The 20878-nt window shown below is 41.1% G+C and overlaps 1 protein-coding gene across 3 annotated transcripts in view; it reads left to right on the top strand.

The window, feature by feature from the left end:
* Positions 1–20878, top strand: part of LYRM4 (LYR motif containing 4) — a 153906-nt gene that overhangs the window by 105778 nt on the left and 27250 nt on the right. The window contains exon 4 of one of the 3 annotated variants that reach the window (XR_013764926.1): positions 20333–20661. The exons of the other annotated variants lie outside the window; for them this stretch is intronic. The gene's annotated coding sequence lies outside the window, so the exon portion shown is untranslated. The remainder of the gene's footprint in view (positions 1–20332; positions 20662–20878) is intronic. 3 annotated transcript variants of the gene reach the window in all.

Here is a 20878-nt window from a genome sequence, read left to right as displayed (position 1 = left end):
TCAAATTAGTAGCAAATCTTCTTTTGCAGAAAACTGAGACACTCATTCAAAAAAAATTTATATGAAAATGTAAAGAATCTGTTAATGTTGTGAAAGACTTTTACAGACTATTAAACCACCTTTGAATTCCTGCAATAATTCCAACTCAGTCATTAATGGTTCATATTTATACCTATGTATATCTGTATAAGGTATCTATATCTATCTATCATTGTATGTCTATACATAAAAACTTAACTCCTAGGGAAAAAAAAAGAAAGAAAATGTAAAGGGCCAAGAATATCCAATGTTTCTTAAAGAAAAAGAGGAAAACTATGATCCGTTCACTACCAGATGTCAAAACTAATTCTAAATCTCTGGTAATTAAGGTAGTATGGCATTGGTGCAAGACTAGGCAAACTGAAGAGTGGGACAGAACAGAATATATAAAGAGCCACATATATACACAGTCACCTGAGTTTTGGCAGAATTGCTGTGCTGTGCATCTGTCTTTTTAATAAACAGACTTAACCAGTTGGGTAGGTATTTGGAGGAGAAAGTGTCTTGACCCCCTCCTCACACCACACATGAAGTAGATTGTAGACTTAAGTGGAATCAGAGATTTGGAGGAAAACAAAGAATATTATCATTACCTTGGAGCAGGCAAAATTTTCTCAAAAATGGAACACAAAAATGGGTGAACCATGAAAGAAAAAAATTAATATATTGAACCATATTAAAATTATGGTGTCAAAAACACCATTATTAAGAAAATTATAAATCAGAATGGAAGAAAATATATGAAAAGAGATCACATCCATAATATATAAAGATCTTCTACAAATCAATTTTTTTATTAAAATCTTTAGTTTTACAACTGCATTTTGGTTCATTGTACACAAATGGGGTAGAACTTTTCATTTCTATGGTTGTACACAATGTAGATTCACACCATTCATGTAAACATACATATTCATAGGATAATACTGTTTCATTCTATCTTTCCATCCCCCACCCCCTCCCACCCCATTTTCCCTCTACACCATCCAAAGTCCCTTCATTCTTCTTTTCCCCCCCTCACCCTCCCCCATTATATATTGTCATGCACCTATCAGAGAAAACATTTGGCCTTTGGTTTTTTGGGGCTTGGCCTATTTCACTTAGCATGCTATTTTCCAACTTCATCCATTTACCAGCAAATGCCATAATTTTATTCTTCTTTATGGCTGAGTAATATTCCATTGTGTATATATACCACAGTTTCTTTATCGATTTGACAATTGAAGGGCATCTAGGTTGGTTCCACAATCTAGCTGTTGTGAATTGAGCAGCTATGAACATTGATGTGGCTGCATCACTGTAGTATGCTGATTTTAAGTCCTTTGGGTATAAACTGAGGAGTGGGATAGCTGGATCAAATGGTAGGTCCATTCCAAGCTTTCCAGAGTGGCTGCACCAATTTGCAACTCCACCAGCAATGTATGAGTGTGCCTTTTTCCCCACATCCACACCAACACTTATTATTGTTTGTGTTCTTGATAATGGCCATTCTAATTGGAGTTAGATGAAATCTTAGCATGATTTTAATTTGCATTTCCCTAATTACTAGGGGTGATGAGCACTTTTTCATGTATTCGTTGATCACCTGTATATCTTCTTCTGTGAAGTCTGCCCATTTCCTTAGCCCATTTATTGATTGGGTTCTTTGTATTTTGGGTGTAAAGTTTTTTAAAAAGACTAAAACCCAAACTTTAAAAAATGAGTAAAAAGACTTGAATTCACTTTATAAAAGGCAATATCCAAATGGCCAATTAGTACAGGAGGAGTCTTTCTCTCCTTATTTGTTTTTTCTCCTCACTTGTAATAAAAGAATGCATATATGATTCAAATACTTCACTACTACTGACATTCTAAAATAGTACGTTTATGAGGCATCAGTACAGTTCCATTGAAATGCAGTGTCCTTTACTGCTGTTTTAGGCTCATGGTATTTTGATGCCATACGACATATAAACATGCTGAATCTGAAGAATGCAACAGCGGGACACACCAGATGGTTTCGCACATACTTATAACCCTGAAAAAAAATTTAGCTTTTCCATTACCATAAAATGTGAGCAAACAGATCTCCCCTACCACCTGCACCTCTTCTCCCCTCTCCTCTCTCCTCCTCTTACTTCTCCTTTCTCCCGCAAGTCTTTGAGCAATAGATTTCTCATTCCTGACTCAAAACCACACCAGGATCACTATTGCAGGTCACATAAATGGCAGGGATGGATGAAATAAGGAAGGCTCTTATGTGATCGGATTAGAAATTTCACAAAGGAGGAAGATTTAGTGGTTTGATATTTTTTAAAGCTATGTAAGTATAAAACTGTTGTGAAGGTAAAGCATTGTGCTCTAATTTGTACTGATTCACTGGAATCATCTGAAGAGCTTTAGAAACTGCTGCACTCGTGCCTAGGTTTGGGTGATTTTGATGTGCAAGCAAGAGTTCCACCCAGGCTATCTGTTGAGTCCCCTTGCAGTTAGCATTTAAATACAAGAATCACCCACAGAGCATGCCTGTTCAGCTGCTTAATTTATGTTTTGGCCTGGTTGGGGAATAAGGGCCCGGTTCCTTTTATAGGTCCTCTCCAGGGATTATAAATCCTGGGAATGACTAACAGGAAGTGGTAAAACTGTCTTTTCAGGAATAGGCTCACAGATTCTCTAAAAGAGAAAGCTTTCCCTCCCTTCCTAATTTAACCCTATGAGCACCTCACTCAAGATGAGTGCTGTCTCCTCAGAGAGCTCTTCAAAATGGAAGGGCCTAGAGTCTTACAGCAGTCCTCGCACACACACACCCACCCCCACCCCCACGCCACACACAACTTTTCCTTGCCTTCTTCTCAGTCCTACCACACTGATGAAAAATTCATGACTGTATAACTCAAGTATGTCAAACCGTGAAAGCACAAAGCTCTGGTATCTTCCATGATCTGTCTCAGTTTTTGACAATGTGTTCACCAGTCTTTCCTAAAAACCCTCTTGCCTGGATTTTGAAATTCTCAGCTTCCCTCTCACCATTGCTCATTTCCTCCGTGCACTCCTTTTTTTACACATCCTTTGTCCCAGCTTTACCACATTCTGGGCCTGTCCCTTCCTCCTTCAGGTCTACCCAGGTGGCCATGATACCCAAATATGTGCCAGGCCCAGATCTTGTGTTGACTTCCTTCGTACCTGCTAGATATTTGCCCTGGAAGACCACAGTAGCTGCTGTCAGCTGGCCCTCACTAGCCTGGCTCTCACCCAGACACGGAACTGGTGGTTCCTATGGAGTAACATCTCAGCTCCCACCCTCCCAGTGTGGCCCAGCTGAGGTCCAGATTCTGAGCCTGCCTGCACCATGAAGGTGCCAAGGTCCCCTTTCTACCTGCATGGTAGTAAAATCAGGAGCCTGTGAGTACTCCCACTCAAACTGATGAACCTCTTGTCTTTAGAAATCTTTACTTCTTCTAGATCTGTCCTTCTTCCAGCCTGGCAAGGGCATGGTGATCACTCTTAGCACTTCTGCCTGACAGGCATACCTCAAAAACTATGGACCAGAGGGATTAATCTGCTCTACAGTCAGTTTATCTCACTCTGTGGCAAGTGCTTTAGAAAATATGGTTGTCAGTGCTGGCTTGTGACATTACATTCAGTGTGATTTTCATTGCCAGAGGATTTGCCCATGGTTTGTTTGTTCATATTTGCTTATGCATCTTAAAATATTTGGAATACTGACTACTCTTAGATCTATGTGCACATGTATGCACATGCATGTGTACATACACCTATGCTTGCACATGTATGCATAAATGTGTACACGTGCATACAGACACACACATCTATACATAAATACATATATTTTACAACTTTTTTTTCCCTTCAGTCTGGTTCTGTCCCAATAGCAGCAGATATAGTTGTCTTGTTTTGTTGCCTTGGAGTTTAGTGCTGACCCTCCTTTTCGTGAGCCCTCCTGGATGGCAACAGAACCTGCCTGCTGACGTTGCCCACAGTGCTGAGCGGTAGGCGGCAGGCTGGGGTGTTTTCACTGCAGTCTTTGCCTACAGGCTTCATTTAAACCCAACTTGTGTTACCCCGCTGTGGCTCAGGCACTGTTAAAATTGAGAGATACATTCAATTTTAAGCAAGAACAAATGAAATCTGTCTTGTAAAGAAAAGTAGGAACAGCCTCCTGTGGCATTTCTTTAAATGGACTAATATGTTGATCTTGGAGAAATTGGAAGCCATCTTTCATGTTTTCATTATTAAGCCAGGTGAAATGAAAACCAAATCTCACTTCTAAATGCCACCTCTGGGAATTTCGCTGTGTTGTTTCTATTTTAAAGTAACCTAAATGATTTCTTCTGTAGTTAAGGCACACTGTTGAAAATATAAAATTTCATTGGCATGTGTGTGTTTTCTAAGCTTTAGACACCATTCCTTTTTACAGAGCTCATACAAAGAACATTTTATAATGTTAGCTGAATGCAAATATCTAACTGTTTGAGAAATAGATGCTATAGATCCACTTTCACAAATAAAAGAAACCATAATCTGAACCTGGCAATAAAGCACTGATCACCAGAGTACCAGCCCCAGAGCCCACCACAGACACCTAGGTCCTTTTCATTTAAATGTGTGTTTTTACAGGAAATTATCAGTCATAAAACAAAATGTAGGCATTAAATGGTAATTTTTGCCACACTAGCTCATTCTTGATGATCTAAGCAAAATATTTTTCTATGTCGACGGCTTTTGCTCAAAATTTATTTATAAGTGAACAAATATCCACAGAATTTTTAAAGAACAAAAAGATGCCATTCTCTTTCTTTTGCAATGGTCACAAACTCACTGACTGTCTCACAGTATTGCTTTTTAGGGTTTAAGGGGGAAGTTATTGGAGGTGAGCTGAACTTGCCTTACTCTTATTCACCACGCAAAATGAATAGCAGTGGTGGGGGAGGGGATGTCTTTCAAAAAGATGGGATTTGGCTGAAGTGGGAGGTTTAGGAGGGTGGGTTGCAATTTGAAACCCCTGTGAGTTTAAGAACTGCTGCAGAGCTGCTTTGGGAAGTTTTAGTGACCATGCAGTAGTCAGGATTTCCCACCCACACACTCTGCCTCTCCCCGAGAAGGACCAGGTATCCCCTTGTGTTAGCTCTAGACATATAACAGGAGGTTCTGGTTCAGGTTGCATGACATTTATTCTTTTTTTTTCTTTTTATTGACACATAGTAATTGTACATAGTTATGGCATAGTGTTTTACTCTAGATACCTAGAGCATGAGGCAGCTTAGCAAGAAGGCTCACCCTGCCTCGCTTTAGCAGGTCATTCACCCAGCCTGGAAGTCCTTCACCACATTTCACCAAGTCTGGCACATGGTTTTTTGATAAAGTTGCACCTGTATCTTGCCTTCTGTTCCCTGCTTATTCTTTCTGCTTCCAGTGAACTGACTGCCTCTCTGTTTCAAAGGACTGATTCAGTGAGTTCAGCATGGGGAGCATATACATGTGCACTTGGTGCGCACATGCACACGCACACACATACAGTTTCTAGCCCTCACCACTGCAGAAACCTGAACTGTTCATAGGTGCCTGTGGTTTCAGCACCCTTACTCAGGCCTGGGTGCCCTCCCTCAGAAGCTTGGGCTTTGGTGGAAAGGGCCACCTCTTCCCCATCTGCAGGAAAGAGACTCAGGTCTGCCTCAGGTCTGTGGAGGCTGCCTTTCCTTCGGAGTTCAGGCCATATCCTTAGGGCATAGTCACCATCTTCAGAACTAACAACATAGTTCACTGTCAGGGATGTGATAAGAGGTTATACATTCTTTACCTTCGTCTCCTACTGCAGCAAATGCTTTTGAAGATGGATGACACCATCCCATTGAAAAGTTCACTATTGAATTACCACAATTTTAAATCTGCATAGTGACCTCTGGGGACCCAAGCATGAAAAATGAACTGACCGTCTGTCTAGCTGCCTCCAAACATCTCTCAAGACTTTTCTTCCTGCCCTTTTTTCTTAGTAGTAGAAATCAACTGATGTGTTCACAGGGACTGGATCGTGTATGATACTTGGGAATGCACACAATTCTGAGAGCTTATAAAATATCAATTAAGCATTTGCTTTGCTTAATGCTTTAAACCTTTCCAAGAGCACTCCCATGCATTATCTTTTTAACCCTCAAAGTAGCTAGGAGAGGCAATTATTACCTTTTGCTGCTGAGAAAACAGGCCAACACTGCAACAAGGTAATGCAGAACCAGTATTAGTATTCCAGTTTTCTAGGCTGCAAATATCCCTTAGCAGTCGAGCGGTTGCCTAGCATACACAAGGCCCTAGATTTGATCCCCAGTGTTGCAAAAGGAAAACAAATCCCTCTTTCCTGGTACATCCCTCAGCATGCTGATACAAAAATATGTGACTATTAAAAAGTATCTATATGTTTACCTGATTACCTGCTCCCCCCCCATACAAGTCATTGAAACCTAGTTACTGAAAAATGACAGAATTTACCAGTATTGGTAATTTCCATGCTGTATATATGATTACTGGTATCTGAGAATTTAACTCATAATCCAGTAGAGTGTGAACACCTATCCAGTGGATTAATTAGTAATTAATCTAGCAAAAGACAAGGCGGGGAATTTTGTGATTCTATACAGAAATGAAGCAAGGTTTCTCTATCATTCTTCACAATCAGCTGGCCATCCTCTTAGAGTGGCATTATTTATAAAAAGTCCCACAGGACTTCTGGGGTGAGAAGACATGAATTCTGATACCCCCTCTGACACAATGAAATTTAGATTGTTACTGTACCTCTATGAATTTGACTTTTTATAATCCACAAAAATAAGGTGTTGAGTTGTTTCTGTGCTTTCATCTTTGCCCTGTGTAATGTGAGTTCCTACATGCTCTTCTCTCTCATGTCACCCTCCTTTATAACCTCCTTTCTCACCCGACCTGGGCTGAGGGGCTGCAGTGGGTGGTATCAGCAATACCTTAAAAATCAACATTATATAGACCCAGCTTATATATCTTATATGATACTCCCTCTGCTGTTTAATTCCACTAAATTAAATTTTTATGTTAACTTAGTAGGCTAATATTTTATGAACTTGTAAGATTGAATATACAGAATGGAATCAGTACTTCTGATAATTACTTGATGGGGGTGTGGAGGTTCACTAGAAAGTCATTTAAAACCTGTAGACTGATACTGATTAAAATTAGTGTCCTGAAGATTTAGAAGATCTAATCTTCAGTGTTCCCCCCACTTTGGTTTATTCTATAGCTTAGGTAAAAATTGTTACCTTAGCAGTTATGCTAACATTTAGCAGGTAATTTTCTTTACTAGATTTAGGGAAGAACCAGTAATTTAGAATCAGAGAAGTCTCTGTATCCCTGTATAGGGTGTTCTGAGGCTTTATTGCTGCAATTTAATATTTTTATCTGGGATGTCCTAAGGGATAAGCTCTCAGTTTTCTCTTTGGATTTATTAGAATCTGCCTTTGTATCTTTTTGTATTCACAGAGTATGTGTTCATCTCATTCAAACATTCATAGATGACCCTAGAAATATTAACAAACCCTTAAAATTGTTGAGTATCATACAACAGTGGCCCTCAATTCTAGCCACATATCAGTCTTCAAGATGTCAGAGATGATTTTGATAACTGCCCCTATTGAAAACCCCAGCTCTCAACAAAAGTGTTGCATTTTGTGTCATGACGTAGATACTACACGTTACTCATGATCTCATCTTTAACAGAGAAGAAAACTGAGACTGTGGGAGGTTAGATCACCCCATGCCCCAAGGAGGGTCTGGCATCTCCACCAGGCTGGGCAGGCACACGGCACATGCTATTTTATGACCTGGGGCCTTGCATTTAAGGCTATCAGCAAAAATAAAATTGAAAATTTAGTATATTGTGCCAGTTGTGAAACCACAAAGAGGCAGAGTTAGGTGTACTCCCTTCATTTAAGAAACTTGAAGGCCCAAAGATATTAATATCCTATTAAGGACATACCACTAGTTGTCACATGGTCTGGAGATAAAAATCTAAATACTTTTTCTATGTACTCTTATACCTTTTTCCACATGCCATCAGGTTCATCATCAAAGGCCAGTGGATAGCATTGCCCTCTGCCACATGATTAAGTTATCCTCCTGACCTACCTAAGTAGCCATCAGCCATCAGCAGACTTGGCCCAAAGAGGAGGACTCAAGAAGATAGAGTCTCACCATCGAGAATGGCTCCCATTAGCAGGCTAGCTTGAGTTGGGTGATTTGATTAGCTAGTTGTCAACTCAGGCAGTGAGGAAGCAGCTATTTGTAATCGGACTGTGGGAGGGCAGGGACAGACAGGGCAAGGGACTACCAGCTCGACAGTGCCAGCCAGAGGAAGGTGGCCAGATGCTACCTCACATCCCCATTGACCCCTGCCAGCCATGACTTCTAACTGGATATTTTTTCCAAGGCAGATACAATGGGATATACTCTTTTCATTAGAAGGATGACAAATTATTAAGTTAATTGTCTCATTCTCCATTTCATCTAGCATGTCGTGCCACATGTGGAGGTCCTACAGGTTTATTGTATGATTACAAGTTCTTTATTGTCTGTGGATGCCGCCCTGCACCGCACAAGCATTTGTGGGAGGTAACGGTTTCCTAAGGAATGCTCTTGTTATCAGGTTCCTGCCAGCCTTGTCCCATTAATGGGGAAAACACATGGTAGAGCAGGAAGAGCACAGAGCTGAAGGTCTGCCACTCTTAACCATAAGCCACCTAACCCTGGATTGCTTTGCTTCCTCATTGCCGTTGTTGGGATCTTAAATGTCCCCCAAAGCTCATGTTTTAAAGGCCTACTCACCAGCCTGTGGCACTCTTATAAGGTGATGGAACCCTTCGGAGGTGGGGCCTAGTGGAAGGGAGTTAGATTGTTGGGGGCATGCCCTTGGAGAGGATATTGAGACCCCAACTCCTTCCTCCTCTTCCCCTCCTCTTCCCCCTTTGCTTCCCAACCACCAAAAGAGAGCCACCTCCTCTCCCATTGTCCTCCTGCCATGATATACTGTGCTGCCACAGGCCCAAAGTAACAGGACCAAGTGACCTCTGAAACCATGAGCTAATGTAAACTCATCCTTTTATTAGTTGATTTTCTCAGGTATTATGTCCCAGTGATGGAAAGCTGACTAACATTTAACTCATCTCTAAATGAAATTGGGTTAGTGATATGTCTTTGAGATTTTTTGCAGTTCTTATACTTTGTGGATACAGTGATTCATGCTGACAATGACATAATGATACTTTCATTTATTCTTTAAATATGTTTGTATAGCCTTCTACGTCCACAAGGCTATGCTAGATGCTGTGGGCAGTGCAGCAATGAATCCCACAAAGATGCTGCCCTCCTAGAGCCTTCCATCCAGGCTGGGAGATAGATAGGAACACACATAATTCTCCCAAAATACCAGTTTGGGAAGAATGTGGAAAAATAAACTTGTATTTACAACCTGTCTATCTGTCCTCAGGATTGTACTTGATACTTCATGTACATTTAATTTAATTATCACAGTAATTGAGCCAGGTAGGTATTACTGTCCCATTTTGTTTAAAAAAAAAAAAAAAAAGAATCATTTATTCAGAAAATAAATAATCTTCCCCTAGTTGTCCAACTAGTAAGTTGAGCCAGGATTTAGAAAAACAAGCCTTTCTGATTTCAAAGCGTATGTTTTTCTATTAGATCATGCTGACTTCTGGTAAGATGTGTAGTGAATTGATAACAGGAGACCATATGTGCCATTTAGGGCAAGGAAAGCACATTTTGGTAGAGGAGCCATTTGCACAAACACCTAAAAAATGGTGGATTTGATATGTTTGAGCTGCAGAGAATATTTCCAGCGAGACTCTGGAGGGAGAAGGTAGTGGGCGGCCAGAAGCCCATATGTATGTACTCAACTCTGTGAGCAACACCTGGAAGGAGTTGGGGTAGACCAGATAAAAAAGTCAGGGGCAGATGAAGGTTTCAGAAGTTATTTGAAAGATATTTGGGAGCCACTGAAGATTTGGAGTACTGCTAATATGGATAAGGAGTTGAGTGGACTGATGGGGGTGTCATTTGAAATGGAAAATCAGAAAGGAGAGGAGACATGGAAGAGAAAACCATATGCTTCCTATTCAGTGGTGTCATCAGAAAAATCACATGCAAGCATAGGAACAGACCCGAGAGATACAGTGAGAACTCAGGTTTTAGTAACTGAATGCAAGGGATTGCTTCAGCTGTAATTCTAGAACTCTGAAAGTGCCAGACCCTGAGCATGTAGGGGTCATGCACTTGTAAGGAGTCGAAACCACGTAATGAATTTCTTGCATTGTGCTCTTCCCAGAGTACACCTCACATTTGGTACCTCATGCTTTGTGAGATGGCCAAAGGAGAGGTACAAAGAATAATTACACTAATAGCTATTGAGTGCCTACTGTGTACCCAGTCACTGTGCCTCAGACCTCACATCCTGAGGAGGTATGTGTTGCTCTTCCCTCCATTTTACATGGAAGGAAGTGGCATAAAGTTAAATAACTTAATCAAGGTCACACAACTAGAAAATGGTGAGCCCAGATCTGATCACCTTCAGGTCCCCAGGCTTGGCTAAACCAAGAAGGAAATGAGATCCTGCCATAGGGGACAGTCAGATTCAAAAAGAAAAAAAGAATTGCAAAGAGTGCATATGGTCAGTCTGTCTGTTTACTAGTTTGCCATTCAAAACTGAGTATAAGGATTGAGAATGGAGTTGCTTTAAACCATGCATGCTTATTAGCTCACAGTCGTTAGCAATCACCTGCCTTCCCCAAAGCTTACATAGTGAGCTTTTATGGAACAGATGGCTGTTGTGCATTGCTGCCTCTTAATACCCCATATTCGGTGAACATCCGAATGTCAGTGAGTACTCAGCCACACCAGAGGCATGATGTTTCTGCACAACTGCTTCTGTGAATGAAGAATTAACATTTAACACTTGCCCTTTTTATATTTGTCCTAGAATCTCTTGACATTTTTTTAAAAATGAATGTTTTGCTTATAGGCAATCATTCATAGGAGTGACAAAGTTAGTACTGTGATGAGCTACTAAGAGAGCATGTCCTTGGAATGGCTTCTACTTATTCACTGTGTGTGCACGCTCATGCACACACACACATATGTACTTATATGATGTAAGTGGAACTGCATATCTGATTTTTCCATATCTAAATAATTTATATCTACTACATATAAATTGCTTTACATTCAAGTAATCCTCCTGACTCTGTCTCCCAGTCACAGCCCAGGGGAAGGGTTTACTGGAAGCCATGGCCACTTATCCCACATTCTTTTAAAAAACCCTTGTGATATCCTCATCTCCACAGCTGCCAAGGACTTTGGGGATACTTTTATTCCAGAATACATTCCAAGGTCTTTAGATTAAGTTTTCCCCCAACTTTAGTGTTTGGAAAATGTCTCTCTGGAGAAGCTATAAGGACCAGTAGTTTGAGCTGTGATTTTGAAAGCAGACATCTAAGGTTTACAACAAGCTGTCTGACCTTGGCTAACCACTGAAAGTCTCCCTTGTGTCAGCTTCAGTGTTTTTAGATAATGAGCCAGAAGCCATCCTTGACATCTGCGTCCTCAGAACCTGCAAGGATTCATGAGGTGAGGCCGTAGAGTAACGTGAGTCTTGGTTTGAAGGGCCTCTCATGGGAAATCTCACCATCGCAGGACTTCTTTGATTACATGCTTTTCCCTCATATCTTGGTTTCTAGCAGGTCTTCATTTTATGATCATCACCACGTTAGTGCCTGCTTCATTATATTTTTGAAAACCTGAAAGTATTACACATACTAATTGAATTATTAATGAGGACTCAGAACTGTACCTCCAACGGGAAGCTAAATTGGCTAAATATCACTCAGTCATTTATCTGAAATATGGTGTCATCATACAACCCTAAAAATACAATTTTTAATGGGAAATTTCAGGCTTAACGTACAGTTTTGAAATATCAAACAAGCATCATATCCAAAACGAAATTTTGTTCAAGGAGCTATTCTAAACTGTTCAAGAAATGAAAACTTGAGTTCTCAAAAAATTTCAAAAATCCAAAATTACTTTTATACTTGGAATTCATGATAAACGGCAAGGCAGTTAATATATACCTATTATCTATTTATGTGTCTATGTAGATCAATATATTTATAGGTTCAATTAGCAGTTTCATTATACATTTTATATAAATGGAAAATTATTTCAAATGAGAGGCTATCATTTTTAAGAATTATAGTTGATATAGTTTAGAGAGAACTGATGTCTTTTTGGTTTGGTTTGTTTTGGTTCTTGAGATGCATTGTTGTCTTGATGCCCAGGCTAGTTTCAAAGTCCTGGACTCAAGTGCTCTTCCTGCCTCTGCCTCCCAGCTAGCTAAGACTACAGGCATGTGCCACTACACCCAGCTCTGAGAGAAGTGATTTCTTAGTTGCACTGCGTGTGTGTATATGGTGTCTAGGTGTATATAAGTGTGTCTCCTCCCTGGATAAATGTTATTATTCATCATCTAATTGAAAATTCTTCTTATATTAAATTTTTTTCATGATTTTTTCTTACTTTTTTATCCTTATTTTGCCCTTAACATTTAACTTCTTGTAACTCAGCTTGGGCTCTATCTCTTCTGCTCTGGGAGGCCCCGTTGGCTTTGCTGCAGTCTGTCACTCTTTGAAGTGTTGGAGTTAAGAGATCCATAGGTAGGATGCTAGGTACACCCCAGAAGCTGAGAATGATCAGCTAAGAGAAAATGTACCTAACTAAAACAAAAACGGGGTCAGGCGAGATGGCGCATGCCTGTAATCCCAGAGGCCCAGGAGGCTAAGGCAAGAGGATCATGAGTTCAAAACCAGCCCCAGCAACTTAGCAAGACCCTAAGCAACTCAGCAAAACCCTGTCTCTAAATAAAATATATCAAAAAGGGCTGGGGATTGTGGCTCAGTGGTTAAGCGCCCCTGGGTTCAATCCCTGAATGGGACAAAAGCCTATAGTCTGTCCCCAAGTGGGCACGAATCTGGGATATCTGACCACCTGCCCCTGGGCACTCACCCCACAGCAAGAGCAGAGATAAATAACTGTTGTAGACACCATACCTATAAAGCGCTCAACATCGGTCACAACTACTCTTTGATGAAAACCTTTAGACTCTGTACCACAATTGTAACAACCAGTACAAGAATAGGACTCCAGTAGCTCAGAAAACACGCAAGAATTGACAGATGGGGCTGAGATTGTGGCTCAGTGGTAGAGCACTTGTCTAGCACACGTGAGGCACTGGGTTCAATCCCCAAGTATCACCAAAAAAATAAATAAATAAATAAAGGTATTATGTCCATCTACAACTAAAAATATTTTTTAAAAAAGGATGCCTTCACCAATTCTGCCTGCCTGTCTGCCTTCATTTATTTGAAAAAAAAAAAAAAAAAAGAATTGACAGATGGACTTACATTAAATTGCAAAGCTTCTTCACAGCAAAAAAAACAATCAACAGACTGAAGAGACAACGTACAGAAAGAAAGAAAATATTTGCCAGCTGTTCATCTAACAGAAGATTAATCACCACAATATATAAAGAATTCAAAAACATCACCAATGCTGGGCATGTTGGCTCACATCTGTAATCCCAGCAGCTCAGAAGGCTGAGGCAGGAGGATCACAAGTTCAAAGCCAGCTTCAGGAACATACTGAGACTCTAAGCAACTCAGCAAGGTCCTGTCTCTAAATAAAATATAAAAGATGGCTCAGAATGTGGCTGGGTGGTTGAGGACCCCTGGGTTCAATCCCTGAGACCAAAAAAACAAAACAAAAACTCACCAAAAGAACAAGTAATCCAATTGAAATGGGTATATGATCTGATTAGACTCTTCTCAAAAGAAAAAAAATAGAATGGTTGGTATGATTCCAAGAATGCCAGAATGGTTCAGTATATAAAAATGGCCAGTAAATATATGAAAACATGCTCAATATCCTTAGCCATCAGTGAAATACAAATCAAAACTAACTTGAGATTCCTTAGTCAGAATGACTTTTATCAAAAAAATAACTGATACTGGTGAGGATGTGCAGAAAAAGGAGCCCTTACGCACTGTTGGTGGAAATGTAAATTAGTAGGTCACTATTCCTCAAAAAAACAAAAATAGAACTAACATATGATCCAGCTAATTCACTTCTAGGTATTTATCCAGAGAAAATGAAGTCAGCGTACAGAAGAGATACCTGCATTCCCATGTTGATTAGTGCTCATAATAGACAAGATATTGAATCAGCCTACATGTTTCCAACACGTGCAAGTATAAGAAAATATGGACTATGTCACAGTGGATTATTTATTCAACCATAAAGAATGAAATATTATTATTTGCAGGAAAATTGATGGAACTGAAGGAAATCAGGCAAGACACAGAAAAGCATGGCATGTTTTCTTTCATATGTAGAAACAAAGAAAAGATGACTTGAAAATAGAAGAGGGATTCTTAGGGAATGGAAAGGAGACCAACCAAGCGGTTAAGAGAAGGCAGAAGTGAGGGTGAACATGATCAATACATGCTATATGCACACATGGAAATGTCACAGAAATCCATTTATCTGTACAATATTGTTAATAAAAATAAGTAAATCCTTTCTAGGAAGAAAATAAAAGAACATTTAGTTGTTCAGAGTTCTAACTCCCCCCACACCTGTTATACTACCTGATCATCTTGTGGCTTGCCAAGGCATTTGTGTCTGTTTCACGCTTTCAGTCAATGTTGCATTGAGTGGTCAGCAGTGCAGACAGGTCCCTGTTCCCAGGAGCTTATGGTCTACACTGTGTGTAAACACACAGGTGAGTATGTCATAACCAGCCATATGTAATAAGTGCTACTAGGGAGGGCTGCCTGGGAGCATGGCAGGGGACACCAGGCAAGGATGTCTTCTGAGCAAGTTTCAGTTAGTCTGGGACCTGGCGACGAGAATAAGCGAGTGAAGGGGAGCATGGGGAAGGGCAGGCAGCCTGAGGAGAGAGAGTCTGTGTAGCCACCCAGAGTGTTAAAAAACATGATCCATTTCAGGAACCAAAGATGACAGGAATTGTTTTCTTGGTCCACATGAGAGGAAGTCTCTATGTCCTCAGCTACTAACTGATTTACAAAAGTTGAACAATAATCTCTCATCAGTGCAGCTGTTAATGAGACCTGGTGCTTCCAGAAAAATTAGGCTTAACAAAGTACCACACTGTTACCTCCCTGGGAAAATAAGGAGAAGCAAGACAGAAGGGCCTAATTTGATCCCCAGGTAACAGCACCTGACTTGGCTTGCTAACACAGGGAAGCTGGCAGTGGGGAGAAGGAAATGGAAAAGTCTTGTGACTGGTAATCTTTTCTCTGCCTCCTGGTTCCTTTAACCAAAGATTAGAAGGAATATATTAATAAAACAATCATGTGAGTATATATAAAATCTGGTTAGTCCCAGGACTTTTTTTTATTAATATGGGGCATTGTGGGATAACCCACAGTTTCAAACCTAACTTCACATTGATTCTGAGCAAAAGGGGACACTCACCCACTTTATGGGCATAGCATTTTAGATGAAGGCCTAAGGTGATTGCTTGTTGCAAGCCTCATTAGGTACTTCTGCCCCAAAATCCAGGTTAAAATGTTAGAACATCAGGGCATTCAACTAAAATGACTAACTACCCATTTGTTTCCTAGAGTAGTTAACTCGATTAAAGAAAATCCCAGCACATGCCTGTTTTGTTAAGGTGATAAAATGAGTGCACATAAAACATAAATATATGTTGAAATTATAAGAAAAGAAAAACTTTTAGCTTAAATACAAATATCACAGCAAAACTTAACCTGTCACCCAGCTAGCATCCTTAAAGTGTAAAATTCCAAATTTGCCAGTAGTCTCCAAACTGATAAATTCAGAAAAGTAACAAGTGCCAGTGGTCATGGCTTCCTGCAAGCCATTGAGGTTTGCCTTCTGAGTAGGAAAAGTCCCTGCTGCAGGGACCAATGATGGCAAAAACATGGTCAATCCCAGTGCTACATTCTCATGTGCTCTTCTGCTTTTCTATATATTGGTTCAAAATGGCCATTTTAGGTTTCCCCTCCTTCCCTTGCCCACCCCTCAAGAGCTAACTAGGCCTGGGTTGATTAATTCAGGCCTCACTTTGGCAGTGTCCTTCAGAGTTGAGTGTGAGGAGGCGGGGCAGCTATGAGATGGGCTACTGACGATCTCAGCCACAGTGGGTCCACTGCAGAGAGCCTGGAATCTGCACTCAGCAAGTTCTGCAGGTGTTACCTAGTGGTATTGGCAAAACAAACACTTGAGTTTGAATCCTGGCTCTCCATTTACCAGCTCTGTGACCCTGGACAAGTTCCTATATTTAATTTCTCTGCATCACAGTTTTCTCACTGCCAAAATATGAAGATAACAGTGTCTCCCCCAGAAAATGATGTGAGATGTAAGACGAATACAATTACCAGACACAGTCCTGTTACTTGGTTCCAGTGAAGTCTAATCTAAGTCTGATCATCAGTAACACACCCCTCAGCACTTTACACAATGTACTCCATTCACAGGCATGTATGTACTAGGACTGGGTAGGGGAAAGATACTGCTAAAGTACTTCTAAATGTCCAGGCTCTCAGTACATGGGTGAACATGTCAACCTGTGCTTCAGTAGCCCACAGTCTAATGGCATAGGAAGTTCCGAAAACAGCGTTATAACTACCATATGCAATGAGAGGAGATTAGAATATTTTAAGCAATTAGGCGATAATGTAAGTATGTGCTAAAGGAATAGCAATAATGAGAAGTAATTGCAGAGAGCTGATAGTGGAGGCATAGTGTCCAGGTAGAAGACCCAGTTCAAATGTGACCCTTTGAGAGGCAGCAGAATGGAGTGCCAGTGGGAATAGAAAGCATGCATGAAATGGAGAGATCATTTAATGGCTTGCTAAATACGCTGGTTTGGGGATCTAGAGATAGTTGTGGTCTAGCAATACGGATTTAACCGTCAATATTGTAGCATAGGTAATGAAACCTCAGGTGTAAGTGAGACCAGGGAGTGGAGATTAAAGACATATTGGTGACCTTCCTGATGTTTTATACCATTGCATATTCGATCTGCATACAGATTAAAGAAATGAAATGATTTTTCCTATTTACTCCATGGTAACTATCTCTCCTGTGACTGCCCCCCTCACACACACACACCCCATAATGGGTAGAATCTTCTTGCATTCTCTTTAGATAAAGCTTTTTTTCTCTATTTTGTGGACAGGAAGGCCTTAGTTGTCGCAGAGAACTACCCTCACTGTCATAGTAATGAGGAAGAAGTCAGATGCTGGATCTTAGTTCTCACTCCATTTCAGTCCTAGTTCCATGTGAAATCAAGCACATCTCTTAATCCTTGAAAATCTCAGTGTTCTCTCCTGCAAAAATGAGAATAATAGTACTTACTTTATAGAACAGTTGTACATTGTGCATGAGATAATGCAATTAAACTGGTTGCATTCCACCAGGCCCAGAAGAAATAGATGTAAGCTATTATCTCTACTTACCATAAACATATTTTCTTTCCTTTGTTAAAATAGAGGAACAAAAACAAAAGATATCTGAGAAGGAGCAGGAAAGACTTGCCTTAGACTTCAACTACTCTGGCAAAATATCAGTACACGGATTGTGTGTTTGAAGTAATGGGTTGGTATTTACCACAGAGATGTGTCTGTCTTCTCTACTCTCTCTAGAAATTACCTTCCTGCTGCAGACCAGATGTTAGGGCCTGTCTTTCTGTGTTCTCCATGAGGTGCATTTCCTTCTCTGGGGTCACCCCATTAAGCATATCACATACTGGGCTTATGCTAGAAATTATGTGGCCTGCACCTCCTTACTGTGAACCTTCAAAACATCCCAGCAGGTCAGACCTAAAAGGAACTGAGAAGGCACCCAGCGTGGCCTTGCTGAGACACATCCAGAAAGGGACCACAAAGAGTCTGCCTGGAAAGCCTGGTACCTTTAAGTCCTGCAGACACTTATCTGTTCCTGCTTCCAGACAGTTGTAGCTAGGTGCTGTTGAAATGCTGAAGGTTTTCCCCCATCCCCCAAGGCCATGGGTAGCTAGGATTTTCTGGAAAAGAGGGGAAGAAAAACCCTGTGATTTCATATCCCACGGGAGAATTTCACTTGATATATTTCTCACAAATAAACCATTCCTTTTTCTTAGGCATACTAAGGCAAACCCTCTCTCTTACCCAAAACTCACCTGTATGTCAGTGCAGCGATACTGAGCTCCACACAGCCATAGCAACAAATCCAGGGAACAGCAGCAGAGCCTGGGGAAGCCCCAGATGACTTGGCCTTGAAGAAACCATCTGACAGGCATTTGCTTTTCCTCACACATACTTGGTAAGCCATTCTGACGATGTGGTCACATCAAATCCCTCATCTTCTCTAAGCATTTCTTTTTCTGGGTATGAAATAGCTCTTTGGGAAAGAAAGCAATTTGATGTCAGGGGCTCCTTTGAGCCTTGGGAATTAGGCTTCAGAATCTTGGAATTTGAGCTCAGCTGCTGGTGGAAAATACACTGTGAATGTTTTATTCAGTAATGCATATATAACATTGAGCAGAATCCAAATACATAAATCACTTATACAATAGCTGTTAGGAGGTACCTTCCAGCAGCATTTCAGAACCCAGCTGCCAGAATCACTCGCAAAGTCCTCGAGTGCCATCTGCTGGCCGAATTTTTTGTTATGCTGGTAAATTCTTGGTAGTTCCTATTTTTGGTCCCTTTCCCCAAACCACACCGCAGTCTCTTCATAGTTTTTTGACATTCAGATTTTTCTGTGATAAAGTTTGCCCCACCAACACTGAATTTCCCCTGCTTTTGAAGATTGCAGAGAAGACCCTTCACACTCTTTAAAATGCTAGCAGGTGGCACAGTGGCACACACCTGTAATCCCAGCAACTTAGCAAGGCCCTATCTCAAAATTAAAAATAAAAGGGACTGGGTCTATAGCTCAGTGGTAGACCCATACTCTATGGTTTTAATCCCAATACCAAAAAAAAAAAAAAAATAGGACAGAGTAAACACAAGATAGAGAGTAAAGATGACAAAGCAGATTTTTACCCCTTGGACTCTGAATGTGGGCTGCATGCTGGCCTGCATCTCAAAGCCCAGGACTCAGTACTCAGCTTGTCTTTTTAATGGACTCTGTCATTGCAACTATCAGCCACTTTATAATCACCAGTGTATCACATCAAAGAAATAGAAATTTTAACATCACCAGCAAACCTACCAACAAATAAGCATGGGCTTACCCTCTTAACAGGCCTAAAGATTGTTGCCAGTAGCAAAACTTTGCCCCAGAAGTTTCTGTGAATCACTAGAGCCAGCAGGCAAATTTGGTCACCAACATAAGAATGGCCCCCATACCCAGAGTGACAGCAGAAAGCTGACAGAGCATCAGACTCTTCTAAACTGAAGGTCTACTTGCACTGCAGTTCTTGACCTCTGTCGTGGCTACAGGCCATATGTTAGAGTGCTAACAGCTATCACCTGAGCCTTCTAAATTCAATTGTCAGCATCCCCCTTGAGCCATCCTGAACATGAAGTGGCATCAAGATCTCCCCAGTTCTGAAGCTATACATGTGGCATCCCTGGAAGGTTTATGAAAGGCTGGACAGGGTGTCCAAAATGCAGCCAGGTAATGAGTCAGGGTAGGCAAGAATTCAGGAATGCTGATGAAAACATGGGAGACTACCCCTCGCCATGTGGCCTCTGAGACACCTGCAAGGCCAGCAGACAGGCCATGATTGGAGATGTACGGGTCTTTATAAGCAGAGGCGTTCCAAAAAGTAAAGTTACGTGGCAGTTACTAAAGCATACTAGGCTCTTCAAATCTAGTCATGGCTGTAAGCCCCAAAGAGATGTTGCCAGCTAACATTCTTTCCAAATACAAATGCTAAGTCATAGGGGCAGGGGGATAATCATCATTTCAAAGGAAAAATTAAAAAGCCAGGTGGCCTTGTCACTTTGATGATTGAACTGTGGAAGTGTATTTGGAATGATAAAATGGTAGAAATGAAAATCAAGAAATCTAACAGATTGTAAACTCAAAGACCTTGTGTATCCATTTTTGCTGCTACAGTAGTCACCTCTGAAAACTTAGAGGGGTTAAAACAAGAATCATCGCTTATAACCACACTCTGGTGCTGTAGGTTGAATTCAGACAGTGCATGTCAAGGATGCGGTGTGTTGCTCCGCAGGGACTAAATCTCAGCTAGAAGACCTGAATGCTGGGGGCTGGAATCATCTCCTTCATTACTTGGCCTGGCACCTGATGCCGTCTGGCAGCTGGGGGCCTAGCCAGGACCGTCAGCCAGAACATGCTCGCACAGCCTCTCTCTGAAGCCTGGATTCCCTCCCAATATGGTGGCTGGGTTCCCAGAGCCAGAGTCCCAAGTAAGAGCCAGTCAGAATCCCTATTGCCTTCAGGACCTAACCTTAGGAATTGTCAAGGTCACAGAACCTGCCCAGGCTCAAGGAGGATGAACTGAAACTCCTGCCTATGGAAGAGGGTCAAGCCACTTTGTTGGTGAGCATGTGGGGTGCAGGGCTGTCATTGAAAGACACTGTCAGCCATACTTGTTTCATTTATTACTCTGGACCACATCCCTACACACATACAGTTACAGGGAGTATGTCATAGACCCTTAGTGGCTACCAGACAGGTTTGTGACAGGTGCTTGGGTGGACCAATGGGGCAACTGTAGTTCTGGTTTTCTCTCCCATTTTCAGTTTGACCAGGTCTC

The sequence above is a fragment of the Sciurus vulgaris genome (assembly GCF_902686455.1).
Source record: "Sciurus vulgaris genome assembly, chromosome: 7".
Lineage (NCBI taxonomy): Eukaryota > Metazoa > Chordata > Mammalia > Rodentia > Sciuridae > Sciurus > Sciurus vulgaris.
Note: the sequence above shows the minus strand (reverse complement) of the source record. Positions and strands in the feature narration are given on the sequence as shown.